Source organism: Chiloscyllium punctatum, chromosome 36 (genome assembly GCF_047496795.1).
Source record: "Chiloscyllium punctatum isolate Juve2018m chromosome 36, sChiPun1.3, whole genome shotgun sequence".
Taxonomy (NCBI): Eukaryota; Metazoa; Chordata; class Chondrichthyes; order Orectolobiformes; family Hemiscylliidae; genus Chiloscyllium; species Chiloscyllium punctatum.
In genome coordinates this window covers 53,919,143-53,931,764 of record NC_092774.1, presented here as the reverse complement: position 1 = coordinate 53,931,764, position 12,622 = coordinate 53,919,143, and the positions used below count along the sequence as shown (strand labels likewise).

Here is a 12,622-nt window from a genome sequence, read left to right as displayed (position 1 = left end):
TCCACACTACCAAGTATCCGACCATTAGCCCAGTACCCCATCTTCTTGTTACTCTTACCAAAGTGAATCACCTCACACTTACCCACATTGAACTCCATTTACCACCTTTCTGCCCAGCTCTGCAGCTTATCTATATCCCGCTGTAACCTGACACATCCTTCCTCACTGTCAACAACTCCACCGACTTTTGTATCATCCACAAGCTTGCTCACCCAATCTTCTAGCCCTGCCTCCCGGTCATTTATAAAAATGACAAACAGCAATGGTCCCAAAACAGAACGTTGTGGAACACCGCTAGTAACTGCATTCCAAGATGTACCTTTACCATCAACTAATACTCTCTGTCTTCTTCCAGCCAGCCAATTCCTAATCCAAACCTCCAACTCACCCTCAATGCCATACCTCCGTATTTTTTGCAGTGGCCTACCATGGGGAACCTTATCAAATGCCTTACTAAAATCCATATACACCATATCTACTGCTTTACCCTCATCCATCTCCTTGGTCACCTTCTCAAAGAATTCAATAAGGTTTGTGAGGCACGATCTGCCCTTCACAAAACCATGGTGACTATCCTTGATCACATTATTCCTATCCACATGTTCATAAACCCTATTCCTTTCACCGAGGGCAAGCAAGCAAGGTTGCATTTTGTGCACAGCTCCAGGTGAGAGAATATTGTGAATCTCTCTCTCTCTCTCTCTCTCACATGCACTGACAGAGATACAGTTTGTAAACATCCTTCACAGAAGTTGATCAGGTTTTTCCTCATTTGTCCTCAGCTCCGAGAGAGAATATTGTGAATCTCTGTCTCTCTCACTTTCTCTCTCTCTCTCTCTCTCAGGATGGAATTTATAAACTCCCTACACAGAGGGTGAGCAGGACTGTATTTGTGCTCAGCTCCAGAAGAGATAATATTGTGAATCCCTCTCTCTCTCCCCAGCACTGTCAGTGTTGGAGTTTATAAACTCCCGTTACAGAGGGTGAGCAAGGCTACATTTGTGCACAGCTCTAGGAGAATAAATATTGTGAACCTCTTTCTCTCTGTTGCGCTGACAGGGTGGAGTTTATAAATTCCCTTCACACAGGGTGAGCAGGGCTGCATTTGTGCACAGCTCCAGGAGAGAGAATATTGTGAATCTCTCTTGTTCTTTCTGTCTCACTCCTGCACTGACAGGAAGAAGTTTATAAACTCCCTTCACAGAGGGAGGGTAGTGCTGCATTTGTGCACAGCACCAGGAGAAAGAACTTTGTGAATCTCTCTCTCTCCTGCTTTGAGGGGATGAAGTTTATAAACTCTCTTCACAGAGGGTGAGCAGGGCTGTATTTGTGCACAGCACCAGGAGAGAAAATATTATGAATCTCTCTCTCTCTCTTTGTGGCACTGACAGGGATGGGGTTTTTCAACACAACTCACACATGGCGAGCAGAGCTGCATTTGTGCTCAGCTACATGAGACAATATTCTGAATCTCTCTCTGTCTCTCTTTGTGGCACTTTCAGGGAAGGAGTTTATAAATTCCCTTCACAGACGGTGAGCAGGGCAGCATTTGTGCACAGCACCAGGAAAGACAATATTTATTTCTGACAAGTCTTTCCCCTGGACGGCAGTGATGTTTGTTGTCAATGTATTGGACAGGATGTTCAAAGAAGCTGAAAAATGTGTTGCTGGAAAAGTGCAGTAGGTCAGGCAGCATCCAAGGAGCGGGAGAATCGACTTTTAGGCAATAAGCCCTTCTTCAGGGAGGCTTATGCCCGAAACGTCGATTCTCCTGCTCCTTGGATGCTGCCTGACCTACTGCACTTTTCCAGCAACACATTTTTCAGCTCTGATCTCCAGCATCTGCAGTCCTCACTTTCTCCAGGATGTTCAAAGAATCCAGGGCCTTGTGAAATCTTGTTGCCTGAGGGGGTTGTAGTGTCTCAGTAAGTCCCAGTGATGACCCACATGTCCCTGTGTGTCTGAAATATTGTCCTTGTTCCCATCAGCCTCCACTTCCCAGGGACATGGCTGCAGTTGCTGCCTGCGGACTACAAATCCCAGAATCCCTGTCGAAGGGACCTTAGCCCCGCCTACCCCGGCGAGTCACAATGCGCCGCTTTGACCAATGGGAAACGAAGGAGGCCCGGAAGCATTCTCCCGGCCTGAGGCTCCTCCCCCTTCCCCTGTGTGCAGTGTCTGGGAGCACGCGCCGTCCAGCTTACTCCCCCCCTCCCCCCCTCAATCTGCTGCTGAATTATTGTCCTGCAGCAACTGGGAGGGGAGCAGCTGAATCCAGGAAGGGAGCAGAGTCTTGGTCCAGGACAGGAGACAGTGAGTATCAGCTCCTTCAGGAGAATGGGGAGGGTGTGTATCAGTGTCTAAATAGGGGGAGAGAAGGAGGGAAATCCTATCTCAGGGAATCTCCAGTTGTTCTGTTCTTATTGAGATATGTATCTTGATTAAATTTAAAAATATAAGCCATAAGTATTAAGTTAGCCTGGAGCAGTGTTTTGTTGAGGAATAAGGCAGTGCTATTTTCTGGGTCTAAGATTGAAAGAACAAAAATGGCCTTTAATAGAGTGACATGCTCTTCTTGTTGGATGTGGGAGTTCAGGGAGAGTTTACTGACACTGAGGATTATATCTGCAATAAATGCTGTTGATTGTGAATCCTATGAGATTGCTTCTGTCTCCCCAACCGATCCATTCAATAAGGAATTTACAAGAGTAAGGGGCTGGGATGGATGGCCTCTTGGTTCGGCCACTGTTAGATTTTTGTGTGCAATTCTGGTCTCCTTCCTATTGGAAAGATGTTGTGAAACTTGAAAGGATTCAGAAAAGATTTACAAGGATGTTGCCAGAGTTGAGGATTTGAGCTAGAGGGAAAGGCTGCATAGGCTGGGGCTGTTTTCCCTGGAGTGTCGGAGGCTGAGGGGTGACCTTATAGAGGTTTATAAAATCATGAGGGGCATGGATAGGATAAATAGACAAAGTCTTTTCCCTGGGGTGGGGGAGTCCAGAACTAGAGGGCATAGGTTTAGGGTGAGAGGGGAAAGATAGAAAAGAGACCTAAGGGGCAACTTTTGTATGGAATGAGCTGCCAGAGGAAGTGGTGGAGGCTAGTACAATTGCAACATTTAAAACACATCTGGATGGGTATATGAATAGGAAGGGTTTTGGGAGATATGGGCCAAGTGCTGGCAGGTGGGACTAAATTGGGTTGGGATATCTGCTCGGCATGGATGAGGTGGACCGAAGGGTCTGTTTCCGTGCTTTACATCTCTTTGACTGTAGTTCTAATGTTTGCATGTTTCCCCTTTGACAGGATGCTGGACGGTGAAGACTTGCTGACAGAGATCACCAAACGAACATCACGTACAGTCAGTGAGGCATTAATCAGGACCTCGATAAACATAGACAGAGAAATGTCCATTTGTTTTACCGACATCGAAGGTTTAAACGATCAGTCTGGACTGGGAAAGCTCCGAGACACATCCTCCCATCCCCAAGTAAGGGTCTTCCAGCGAAAGGACTCTGGGAAATAAACCCTTGAAGGTGGTAGCCAGAGTTGAACAGCATCAAACAGTAGCCAGCACAGAGACACCGTGCTGTGTGGGGATTCACCTTCAATTGATTGTGCAAAACTCCGCTACACAGCATCACCCCAGAACATGGAGAAACCCTGGAAGTGTGAGGACTGTGGGAAGGGATTCCACTCCCTGTCAACCCTGGAATTTCATCACCGTGGTCACAGCAGGGAGAGGCCATTCACCTGCTCGGAGTGTGGGAAGGATTTCCCCAATTCCTCTGCCCTGCGGAAACACCAGCGTTCTGCAACTGGGGAGAGGCCGTTTGCCTGCTCCGAGTGTGGGAAGAAATTCCATGAATATTTCACCCTGGTGAGACACCAGCGAGCTCACACTGGAGAAAACCCGTCCAGCTGCTCGGAGTGTGGCAAGGTATTCACTCAATTATCCAGCCTGCGTGCACACCAGCGAGTGCACACTGGGGAGAGACCATTCAGCTGCTCTGTGTGTGGGAAAGGATTCATTCAGTTAGCACACCTCCGCAAACATGAGCAAATTCACACCGGGGAGAGACCCTTCAAATGCTCCAACTGTGAGAAACGGTTCCGAGATTCATCTGCCCTCCGTATACACCGACGAGTGCACACTGGGGAAAGGCCGTTCAGCTGCTCTGTGTGTGGGAAAGGATTCATTCAGTCATCACATCTCCGCAAACATGAGCAAACTCACAAGTGAATACAGGAGTGGGATCTGCTGTTGATCAGCAGCAAGCTCTGTGCTACTGGGCAGTAGTTACAAGACCATCCTCATCTGCAATCTCCTTTCCGTTTTGTATACCGTCCTGATGTCAAACTACATTGGCTGTTGGTCCAGCATTGCTGAGTCAGAATCCCAGAAATCCCCCTCTCCCAGCATTGTGGGTGTTCCCGATACCACAAGGACTGCAGATACAGAGGGCAGCTCAGCATCACCTTCTCAAGAAGGACAGGGAACGCTGACCTGGACAGTGAGACTGGAGCCCAAGCACTGATTTTAAACACAAGGGAGTTACCAATCCACAACTGAGCCATGTTCATTCAGACCGTGGGTGAGGTCACAGGGTCACAGCGTTGCCCACTCTCTCTCACCATTGGACTTCTAGTCAGAGTGACGGTGTTCCAGCCTGGCCCTCGATCTTCCCCACACGGGGCAATGATCCCCAAAACCTCAGACAGGCCCGCCTCTCCCTGGGCTCTCAGTAATGGTTTACTTCCTGCTACAAAGCCTGAAATAAATCTGAGAGACTGTTCCATGGTGTCAGCAGCACAGGGCCCAGGGCAGTCGTGTTTATACTCCAAGTGAGTCTCCACCCTCCTCACTTCATCTCTCTCCAGCGGAACATCCTTGTGTCCCTCTCTCCCTCCTGAATTTGGCTGGGAATGGGCTCTCTCTCTCTGTACCTCTTTCTGTCTGTCTGTCTGTCTCTCTCTCTCTCTCTCTCTCTCTCTGTCTCTCACTCAATCTCTCTCTGTCTGTCTCTCACTCAATCTCTCTCTGTCTGTCTCTCACTCACTCACTCTCTCTCTGTCTGTCTCTCACTCACTCACTCTCTCTCTCTCTGTCTGTCTCTCACTCACTCACTCTCTCTCTGTCTGTCTCTCACTCACTCACTCTCTCTCTCTCTCTGTCTGTCTCTCACTCACTCACTCTCTCTCATTCACTCTCTCTCTCTGTCTGTCTCTTACTCACTCACACTCTCTCTCTCACTCACTCACTCTCTCTGTCTCTCTTTGTCTGTCTCTCTGTCTGTCACTCTCTCTCTCTCTGTCTGTCTCTCTCTCTCTCTCTCTTTCTCTCTCTGTCTGTCTGTCACTCTCTCTCTCTCTGTCTGTCTCTCTCTCTCTCTCTTTCTCTCTCTGTCTGTCTGTCACTCTCTCTCTGTCTGTCCATCACTCTGTGCCCCCCCCCCCCCCCGTCCATCGTATGGCTTGCACAGCTTCCTCGGGTAAGACAAAGAGTGGAGGGGTTTGCTTTTTAATCAACAATTTATGGTGTGCGGACACTGCAACCCTGGGCAGCCATTGCTCCCCACACCTTGAATTCCTCACCATCAAATGCCGCCCCTTCTGTCGACCACGGGAGTTTCCCGCTGCGACACTAACTGCTGTGTACATACCACCACAATCAAAGGTTGAGGAAGCTTTGGATGTGCTGTACTCCCCCACTAACACCCTGGAGATGGAACGCTCCGAGGCCCTGTTTATTGTAACTGGCGACTTCAATCAGGCCAATCTAAGGAAGGTGTTGCCCAAGTACCACCAGAACATCACCTGCCCCACCCGGGGCCTGAACATTTTAGACCACTGCCACACCCACTGTGAAGAATGCCGACCGCTCCATCCCCCACCGTCGTTTCGGGAACCCTGACCACAATGCCATGTTTCTTTCTCCCAGCTTACAGGCAAAGGCTCAAGCAGGAGACTCCCTCGCGGATACAGGTCCAGTGCTGGTCGGAGGGGGCAGGGGACCAACTCCGGTGCTGTCTGGAATCGGCTGATTGGGCCGTGTTCAAACAGGCTGCAGGTACCTTGGACAAGTACATCACCACCTTCATAGACTTTATCAGCAAGTGTGTGGAGGACGGCATATCGAGGGAATCAATCCGGATGTTCCCCAACAGGAAACCCTGGATGAATTAGGACATAGAGAACCTGCTAAAAACCAGGCGTGAGGTCTTCAGGTCAGGATTCCCATTCAAATATAAGGAATCCAGGTATGACCTTCGCAGAGCCATTAAGACAGCCAAGGACCAATACCAATCCAAACTAGAGACCCAGACAGACACCCGGTGACTATGGCAAGGGCTGAGTGACTTCACAGGTTCTAGAAAGAGACAGTGAAAGACAGCCTACGATGACACATCTCTCCCAGATCATCTCAACGCCTTCCTTGCTCACTTTGAGCACAATTTCGGCAGAGAGGGAACACCTATTCCGACAAATCCTGATGAACCTATCCCAACAGTCACTGCATCAGAGGTCAGATAATTTTTCCTTCGTGTGAATCCAAGGAAAGCAATGGCACCAGATGGATTACCTGGCCGTGCACTCAACTTGTGTCCTTCACCCCTCCCTAGAACATCTTGACATCAAGAACAGCTATGTAAGAATCCTATTCATTGACTACAGTTCAGCCTCAACACGATTATCCCCTCAAGACTGATTACCAAACTTAGTGATCTCCAACTAAGCTCCACTCACTGCAACTGGATCCTCAGTTTCCTGACCCACAGGCTATAATCAGTGAAGATTGGGAACAATATTCCATCGTCACTAACACTCAACGCTGGAGCCCCCCAGGGGTGCATTATCAGCCCCCTACTGTACTCACTGTATACTCACTGGTTACGAAGGCCCAACAACATCTCTTCTTTCTCAGGCAGCTGAGGAAATTTTGGCATGGTGACACATACCCTTGCCAACTTTTATAGGTGCACCACCGAGAGCATTCGGTCTGGCTGTATCACTCCCTGGGATGGCAACTGTACCATTCAAGATCGGAGACTGTTACGGAGACTGGTGAACTCGGCCCAGACAATCACAAAGGCCAATCTCCCATCTACCAGGCCCGCTGTCAAGGAAAGGCCGCCAGCATTCTCAAAGATCCATCCCACCCTGGCAATGTTTTTCTACAACCTCTACCATCGGGGAGAAGGTACAGAAGACTGACCACACGCACCAGGCGGTTTTGTAACAGTTTCTACCCTACTGTTGTTAGAATACTAAATGGACTCACAAACTCTTAACATTCACCTGTACCTGTGTTTTTGTTTCTGCTGCTGTTTCCCTATTACTTACTTATCTATGCGACTTAACTCTGTGATCTGCCTGTATTGCTCGCAAGACAAACCTTTTCACTGTGCCTCGGTATACATGACTATAAAGTCAATTCAATTTAATTCAAATGTTCACTTCTCTGTGTACAAAACAGCTGGCTCACCTTACTGAGACAGCAGAGAGCTCACAAACCTCAACACTGATTGGACTTTGCGCTATATGGGCATGATTCCCTCAGTGTGACAGCCGCATTTACACAAACACACTCTCACAGAGGACAGACCGTTCACCCGCTCCCGGTGTGTGTGTGTGTGTGTGTGTGTGTGCATGTGGAAAATCTCTGCCATGTGTTTGTAACTGGAAAGGGAGGAAGATGTTCACATTCATGGTTTCGATCAGCCCCTGGGGGATGTGTTCAGTTCTGGGCCCTGCATCTGAGGAAGGAGACACTGGTCCCAGAGGGGACACATGTCTGTACTAATTATATTCTGCGTCTCATTGAAAGAACTGTCACATTGAGTCTCAGACAGACACTTTGTGACTTTAACCTGCAAACTCCTCGTTCTTTAGAAACCTGCAAACTTTCCTTTAAAATTCCTTGTGGAGTTGATTTCCAAGCCCCTTTCCGGTGGAATTACCCAGATCCCGACAACGCTCCATTGATCCTGAACCCGCTGAAACCATGTTGAGGCTGGAGGGTGAGAAGGGGCTGAAGTGAAAGATGAAATGGTGTTCCCTGAGCTACATTTGATGCAGGACATGGGGCTGAGGGTGGTGTTGGGGTGTGAGAGCAGACCATTACAATGACACAGCTGCTCTGTGGGTGTTGTTGCTGCTGGGGCTCAGGGAGAGTGGAATGGGCGGAGGAGGTTGGGGGGTGCAGAACAGAGAGGCAGGGGAGACAGGGACGAGGTCAAGCTGAAAGGCTGAGTGCCGTGCTCAGACTCGGTCTGGGCCGTTCAGAGAGTGACACAAGCCCAATTGGTAAACCATACCTGCAGAGCGTTTGTTTGTAGGTTTTAATGTGTGATATATCAGCTCAAGTACTGGCAGGAGCCTTTGATTACATTAGAAATTTCTGAAACAAAGAAAGATCCCGAGCTCTCTTGAATTCTCTGAAAAGGGAGTAACAAGCTTAATTTCATACCAGGAGACCTCCGATTCCTGGTGTGCACCTCCTGCATAATGTGGGAAATGAGTGAGGCTTCCAGTGTGCCTGACCACTCTGTGTGTGTGTGTGTGTGTGTGTGTGTGTGTGTGTGTGTGTGTGTGTGTTCACTTGCAGTCTCTGGGAAACTGCCCTGCACTGAGAAGCGCTCCTGGATATTATTGTGTGTGCTTCCAATTAAACCTGTTGGACTATAACCTGGTGTTGTGTGATTTTTAACTCCTTGCAGACCGACTGTCTCCTGAAGCTAAGTCTGGTTTATGTGCCAGCAGAGTGACAGGGAACATTTATTTATTTCAAGAGGGTTGGAATGTAAAAGCAGCGATGTGCTTCTGAGACTTGATAAAGCGCTGGTTAGGCCCCATTTAGAATACCGTGTCCAGTTTTGGGCCCCACGCCTCAGGAAGGACATACTGGCACTGGAGTGTGTCCAGCGGAGATTCACATGGATGATCCCTGGAATGGTAGTCTAGATTAGAGTGGTGCTGGAAAAGCACAACAGGTCAGGCAGCATCCGAGGAGCAGGAAAATTGACATTTCTGGCAAAACCCTTCCATCAGGAATGGGCCTAACATACGATCAACGACTGAGGATCCTGGGATTGTATTCATTCGAGTTTAGAAGGTTGAGGGGAAATCTAATAGAAACTTACAAGATAATGTATGGCTTAGAAAGGATGGACGCTGGGAAATTGTTTCCGTCAGGCAGGGAGACTAGGACCATGGGCACAGCCTTAGAATTAGAGGGGGTCAGTTTAGAACAGAAATGAGGAGACATTTCTTCAGCCAGAGAGTGGTGGGCCTGCGTAATTCATTGCCACAGAGCGCAGTGGAGGTCGGGGCGTTAAATGTCTTCAAGGCACAGATTGATAAATTCTTAATCTCGCAAGGAATTAAGGGATACGGGGAGAGTGAGGGTAAGTGGCACTGAAATGCCCATTAGCCATGATTGAATGTGGATTGGAGTCGATGGGCCAAATGGCCTTCCACTTCTATTTCTGTTGGTCTTATGGACAAGCTCTTGCCTCTCACTCCAGGTATAAGAGAGCTGCAGGGAACCGGATTTACCAACTCCTCACCTGACTCTGCTGGAGCTCCCCGAAACACTTGATATGATCGTCGGGATAGGATTTGGGTAAAATCTGCTGTCCACAAAAGGTCCAGCGTCAGGGTGAAACAGAGACCAACATGAACATCGCAGAACCGATAACGTCTCTCAGGGAGGTCTGACAGTCAATAATGAGATTAGATTCCTTATAGTGTGGAAACAGGCCCTTTGGCCCAACCAGTCTACATCCGACCCTCCGAAGGGTAACCCACCCAGATCCATTTCCCTCCTAACGCAAACACTACGGGCAATTTAGCATAGCCAATTCACCTGGCCGGCACATCTTTGTGATTGTGGGAGGAAACTGGAGCAGACCCACACAGACATGTGGAAAATGTGCAAACTCCACACAGACAGTCACCCAAGGCTGGAATCGAGCCTGGGTCCCTGGTGCTGTGAGGCAGCAGTGCTAACCACTGAGCCACCATGCCACCCTTCAATCCTGAGATCAAGATTGGGAATCCGTGCACTAAAGTTGAGAAAAGGTGTATTAAATCACTGCCTCCCAGACCTTCTTTCTTGGAGGTCATAGAGATGTACAGCATGGAAACAGACCCTTTGGGAGGACCTGATTATTAATACAACAACATGCAGGTTATTCACTGTATACACTTGGAATCATTGATGCAGTTGGAGAATGATCTTTGTGTGGCAGGATCCTGTTTATTGACAGGGCTGATTATTGATTGTAATAATGTGGTTACTTTACACATTAGCATCCCGTTTACTGGGGAAATTCTTCCCTGATTACTGGAGGAATCTGTGACTGATTACTCAGGAAAACAGGAACTGTACAAATGATTAAATCCTGATTCATCACATACCCACACAGCAGAATCTGAAGAGCAAAGAAGGTGGTCATTTGGCACAAAGGTTGGTACTGACCCTAAAAAATGCTGACAATCTGCCTCCAAACTCCCCTGCTCCTTCCTCCGGAAATAATTCCTGATGAAGGGAATGTCCAAATCGCTTCTGAGGCGTTACTGTTGAATCTGTTTCCTTCAGACATTCACGTAATGTCCTTCAGATTGTGAGATCTCAGTGAGTGAAATATTCTCTCCTCGTCTGCCCACTTTGATTATTTCGCTGCATACTTTGAAGACATGTTCTGTGATTACCAAGTTTCTCCGTGCGCAGATCAAACGGGGGGCCACACATTTTAAAATCAGTCTCCAACCTACAGCACCCAAAGACAAGTAATGATACTTTCTCCAGTCTGTCCGTAGGATGAGATTGTTTTGGAGAGTTGGTCAGCATAAAGGTGTTGGACTGAATGGTCTGTTTCCGTTCGATATGACTGCATGACTGAGACTGTGGGAACAGTGTGATCGAGTCACAGGCAGTTCCCAGTGAAAGGACAACGATTTTGGTCTTTTCGCTTTCTCCTTGGAGGAACTTCCTGTCGATCTGGTACTGGGTGTGGGAAGAGCAGTCTGCAGTCGGAGCCCTGGGGAGAGATGGCGGGGAGGTAGAGCAGGGTGTTGTCAGTGTTAAACAGCACCGCGCTTCCACACTGGTTCCCAGTGGATGAGAAACAGTAGGGCGAAGGATAAGTGGAAGACTGCACCAACTATAAGGTCATGCACTGGTTTTTCTCAGCATGGCTAATGATGACGGATTGAAAGGAGAGAGACAGAGAGAGAGAGAGAATTGTTAACTTCAATCAACATAGGGAAACAGTCATTTTGGAGGAATGGGGTTGAGGGACACAGAAATGAGTCAAATGGACAAGTTGATCACGCAACAGGACACGATGGGAGACAGGACAGAAGTTAGAGAATGATACAGTTTGAGGCAGTTTGCCCTGGTCAGCTCTGGGAAGGGAGGAACATGGCAGAGGCAACTAATCCAATGGCCTGACGTGGTCTACCACAGTCGAGCAGCTCCTCATGTTTTGTGTGGGCTTGAGGATGGAGAGGGGAAAACCCTTAAATGGGACCATTCAGCCCAATTTTGGTGACATCAGCAAACTTACTAACTATACCTCTTATGCTCACATCCAAATCATTTATGTAAATGACAAAAAGTAGAGGACCCAGCACTGATCCTTGTGGCACTCCACAGGTCACAGACCTCCAGTCCAAAAAACAACCCTCCACCACCACCCTCTGTCTTCTACCTTTGAGCCAGTTCTTATCCAAGTGGCTAGTTCTCCCTGTATTCCGTGAGATCTCAGCTTGCTCACCAGTCTCCCATGGGGGACTAGATTAGATTACTTACAGTGTGGAAACAGGCCCTTCGGCCCAATAAGTCCACACTGACCTGCCGAAGCGTATAACCACCCAAACCCATACTCCTACATTTACCCCTTCACCTAACACTACGGGCAATTTAGCATGGCCAATTCACCTAACCTGCACATTTTTGGATTGTGGGAGGAAACCGGAGCACCCGGAGGAAACCCACGCAGACACGGGGAGAATGTGCAAACTCCACACAGAGAGTCACCTGAGGAGGGAATTGAACCCGGGTCTCTGGCGCTGTGAGGCAGCAGTGCTAACCACTGTGCCACTGTGCCGAAGTCTTACTGAAGTCCATATATACCACTTTGCCAGCATCAATCCTCTTCGTTATTTTTTCAAAAAACTCAATCAATTTTGTGAGACATGATTTCCCATGCACAAAGCCATGTTGACTGTCCCTAAACTGTCCTTGTCTTTCCAAATACATGTACATTCTGTCCCTCAGGATTCTCTCCAACAACTTGCCCACCACCGATGTCAGGCTCACTGGTCTATAGTTCCCTGGCTTGTCCTTACCACCTTTCTTAAACAGTGGCACCACATTAGCCAACCTCCAGTCTTCCGGCACCACACCAGTGACTATCGATGATACAGATATCTCAGGAAGGGGCCCAGCAATTACTTCCATAGCTTCCCACAGAGTTCTAGGGGACACCTGATCAGGTCCTGGGGATTAAGCCATGTTTATGCGTTTCAAGACATCCAGCACTTCCTTCTCTGTAATCTGGACATTTTTCAAGATGTCACTATCCATTTCTCTACAGTCTATATCTTCCATGTG

At 48.3% G+C, this 12,622-nt stretch overlaps 1 long non-coding RNA gene across 1 annotated transcript; it reads left to right on the top strand.

Moving 5' to 3' along the window:
- Window positions 1-2,213: 2,213 nt before the first annotated feature.
- LOC140460499 (uncharacterized) lies at window positions 2,214-8,688 on the top strand. Its single transcript, XR_011954124.1, has 2 exons — window positions 2,214-2,313; window positions 3,307-8,688. It is a non-coding gene; the product is annotated as an uncharacterized lncRNA (long non-coding RNA).
- Window positions 8,689-12,622: the final 3,934 nt, after the last annotated feature.